Source organism: Vulpes lagopus, chromosome 18, assembly GCF_018345385.1.
Source record: "Vulpes lagopus strain Blue_001 chromosome 18, ASM1834538v1, whole genome shotgun sequence".
In the NCBI taxonomy this organism is placed as follows: Eukaryota; Metazoa; Chordata; class Mammalia; order Carnivora; family Canidae; genus Vulpes; species Vulpes lagopus.
In genome coordinates, this window is record NC_054841.1 from 515,836 (window position 1) to 520,331 (window position 4,496).

The window sequence follows — 4,496 nt, forward strand, 5'->3', positions numbered from 1 at the left end:
TGCAGTGGACGGCCTGACCCCCTTCTCACACAGGGGAGGAGGTTGAGCTACTTGGCAGGAGAGGGTGGCACAGCCTGGCTGTGAGCAGGCTGCCTGCCCCTGGTGGGGAGCTGCCGCCTGGACCAAGAAGCAGCAGGGGTGACCCCCACGGGCAGCCGGGGGACCTGTGTGGGCCCCGGGAGCAGGGCATCGTCTGCAGGGGGTCTGCGGGCTCTGTTGTACCTTCCACCTCTTGCCCGCCGCAGCCCCTTCTGGGGTTTCCTTGACCACCAGACGCCTGCTGCGGTGCTCTGAAGACTCCCCACTCCTCTCAGGCCCCGCACCCAGGGGTCCCCTCGCCCTTGTTGGTGAAGCGTGGGGGAGCCCCTGCTGCCGCCCCCCTGTGTGGAGACACCCCCCCCAGCCACCGCTGGCTCAGGAGCACGCAAGCCCCGACGGCGGCCGCTCCCCACCCCTGCATCCTCGTCCTCAGCTGTGGAGCAGCGGGTAGTGGGGCCTGCCCTGGGGACGTCTGGGAGCTGGGCCTGTGAAGCTGGTGGGTCTGTGTCCTGTGGCCTAGGGGGCCACCCAACAGGAAGGGTCGGGAGAGAAAGCGGTCACAGGGGTACTAACAAGGAGCGCAGCCCTCTCCGGGGGCGGAGGGGACGAGAGGGAGTCCAGGCAGTGTCTGTGCTCGGGCGACCTGGAGAGGCCATCACTGGAAGGTGGGCAGCAGGGTCACTGCTGGTGTCACAGCTCCTGCGGATTTGGACCAACATATGAAGACGTGTTTCACCCGCTCATCCGGCCCTGCGGCCCTCTGAGCCACAGAGGGGCCACTCGTAGGAAAAGCAGCACTTTGGAAACTGGTTGCGATGCTGGTCAAAAAAGCTTGAAGACCCCTCTGTGCTGGATCCCCTCTTTCATTGAGTCGTGTTCCTATATCTATTTATTTTGTGGGTGTTTTTTTTCTCCTAAATTCTAGATCATCTGAAGTTAATACTGCTATGTCAGTGTTGACTGACTTATGTTTGGTTGGTAGATGCCTGGCGTATCTTTTTCCTTTTTTATTTCTGACTGTATTAGGCTTTTGCGTTTTGGTGCATCTCTGGCATCTCTGACTTTCCTTCTTTCAAAATCCTCTCTCAGATTCTCGATCCCTTGATAGAACGTAGTCCTTTCACGTTTACTGTGCTGATGTGTTTGGGTTCAGGTCTCTTACCAAGTTGACTAGGGGCTGAAGTGTTTGTGACGAGCTGCCTCGTGCTCTTCTGCTTTCCTCCCTTTTTCCCTAGCGTGTGGGTCGCTCAGCTCTCTTCTGCCTGATGGCTTTGCACCATGTCCGCAGATCCTAGGACACCCGTCCCACAGAAGGTGGAGGTGGACCTCCCTCCCTTCGCTGTGAGCTGGGCTTGGTGACTCACGTTTAACGACCGGGACGAGGCAAAGGTCTTCCGGAGCCGTGACTTCTGAGGCTGGGCCTGGGATGGGCAACGGTAGATCCACCTGCCGTTTTCCGTGTCTCAGAATGCGGCTGGTCCGCAGCATGGGGGGCCAGGCCGGAGAGACCACGTAAGATAGAGACAGCCTCAAGGAGCCCCCGCGCTCCCAGCCGTGGCCCACGTGCCAGACGTGGAGTGAGGGGTCTCGGATGACCCCAACCACGGAACAGGAGTCTTCGGGCTGATGCTCTGGACACTGGAGCTGGCCCCGTGCCGGTTCCAACCCACAGACCTCAGGAGCATAATACATGGTGGGTTGATTTCAGTGAGTTTTGGGGTCCCTTGTCAGGCACCCATATAACATCCTGGGACAAACTTGTGTTCATCAGCTTCTCCATCTGAGCCACGTCTGGGTCCTACTCTCCCTTTGGTGGCCTGGGGAGGGGGCTGTCCCGTGGTTTCCTGTCTGCTGAAACTCTACGTGACCGTTCTGTGCTTAGGGAGCCTGCACCACGAGGGCGGGATGAGTCCGTAATCCTCTGACCTTGTGATCATTTCTCTTTCTTGAGCTTCATCTACATGGAGTCATGCACTAAGTATTCTCTCAGGCTGGATGCTTTTGCTCAACAGAACATCCCTCGGATCCATCCACGCTCTCGTGAGCGTCGGCGGCAATGCTGTGGCTTCCTGAGTGGAGTGTCATTGTACACACGCCAGAATTTGTTTATCCAGTGGCCTGATTGTGAACGTTTGCATTGTCTCCAGATTTTGGCTACAATGAACCCACAGGCCCAAGGACCAGGACAGCCACCAGCCCCTGCAACGGCAGGAGGAGCTCCGCTGACCAGGCCTCGCCAGGAATGAAGATGAAGGGCGCCCGCGGGGCAGGTGGTGGAGCATCCAGCTGCTGGTTTTAGTGTAGGTCCTGATCTCAGGGTCGTGAGATGGAGCCCCGGGTCAGGCTACGTGCTGGGCGTGGAGTCTGCTTGAGATTTTCTCCCTCAGCCTGTCCTCACTTGTCCGCTCTCTGTCTCTGAAATAAGAAGGAGCAGGCAAAGGAGCAGGAGCAGCATGTTGCTCTCTCTTGGGTAGACACCTGGGAGCTCATCTAACTTTATCAGAAACCACCAAACTGGGATCCCTGGGTGGCTCAGCGGTTTAGTGCCTGCCTTTGGCCCAGGGCGTGATCCTGGGGTCCCGGGATCGAGTCCCGCGTCAGGCTCCCTGCATGGAGCCTGCTTCTCCCTCTGCCTGTGTCTCTGCCTCTCTCTCTCTCTCTGTCTCTCATGGGTAAATGAATAAAATCTTTAAAAAAAAAAAAAAAAAAAAGAGAAGAAACCACCAAACTGTTTTCCAAGTCTTCTCAGAGTCAGCCGCTCTTCTGTAGTCTGAGTGGCATCTCACTTGATCTGCATTTCCCTGGTGACCAGTGATGTTGGGCACTTTTTTTAAAAAAAGATTTTATTAATTTATTGGAGAGAGATTAAGAGCACAGCAGTGGGAGAGGCAGAGAGAGAAGCAGGCTCCCCACTGAGCAGGGAGCCCGACCAGGACTCGACCCCAGGACCCTGGGATCATGACCTGAGCTGAAGGCATGTTGGGCCCCTTTTTAACGGGCTTGTGGTCATTTGCATATTTTCCTGTATGAAGCATGTGTTCAAATATTTATTCATTTTTTTAAAGAATGCTTTAAAAATACTGAGTTTTTAAGATTAAGAAAGATAATCTGCGTAGAGCTCTTCATCAGGTATGTGTATTTTGAATATTTTCCTTCAGCCCGTGTCTTGCTTTTTCATGTTTCTCACTGGTGTCTTTGAAGAACAGAGATTTTTGATTATTAATGAAATGCAGTTTATCAACTTTTTTTTTTGAAAGGGAATTTTTTTTTTTAATTTATGATAGTCACAGAGAGAGAGAGAGAGGCAGAGACACAGGCAGAGGGAGAAGCAGGCTCCATGCACCGGGAGCCCGACGTGGGATTCGATCTCGGGTCTCCAGGATCGCGCCCTGGGCCAAAGGCAGGCACCAAACTGCTGCGCCACCCAGGGATCCCCCAACTTTTTCTTTTATATGAGCGCTTCTCGTGTTCTTTAAGGAAGTATTTGCCTACCCGGAGGCTGTGGTGATTTCTTCTGTTCTCTTGTAGAAGCCTTAGCGCTGGGCCCTGACACCGAGGTGATCCACGCGGAGTGAGTGTGGTGTGAGCGAGGGCTGGGGTCCACTCCGTCCTGGGCGGAGCCGTCCCTGCCCTGGTGCCGTTGGAGAAGACGGGCTGCGGGTCAGGCCTGGGCGCTCTCCTGACCTTTGCAGCTGGGCCGGGCCAGCATCCCATGGTTCTGGATGGTTCTGGATGGCGGGCGACTTCCCGCGGCTCCGCAGCCTGCCCAGCGCCTGCCATGCAATCAGCCTTCCTTGTCCTGAACTTTCTCTTTACACGACCAAGCCAGGTCCTGGAGGCAACGGGTGGCTGGGGACTGGACTTTGCCTGGGAGGGGACAGGGCGAGCTGGCTGCGAGCTGAGGAGGGAGGCCCAGAGGCCAGGTGTGTGGCCTGGAGGAGACCCAGGGCTCTGCCCCGCCCCCCACGCTGGCCTCCCACCCTCCAGCCCGCATCCTGAGCCGCATCCTGAGCCGGGGCTTCAGCTCTGCCCCCAGTGGGTAGGAGGTGGAGGCAGGTACAGCCGCCGAGGGAGCACACCAGTGTCCAGCCGAGGGGAGGGGTCCGGCGCCGGGACCTAAGGCAGGTGTGTGGCGTCCCCAGAGGCCAGTCCTCCAACAGGAGCGGCTCCTCCCTGCAGGGCTTGCCGGCACGCCCTCCACCTGCGGGACGCGCCCTGCCCCCAACCGTGACCCTAGAGGACCCGGTGGGGAGGAGTCTGACTTGAGCGCTCTGAGCCAGGCTGGCCAGCTCCTCCCCCACATGGGGGCTCGGGGCTGTCCTCAGTCTTCACCACGGCCATCCTCCTCACTCTGCACAGCTCACTCTCAGGGGCTCCAGGAAGGGTTCCAGGCTCGAGGTGGGGGTGCACGGAGGGCGGCGCAGGGCAGCCACGCGGTCGGGTGGGGGCGGGGAGAG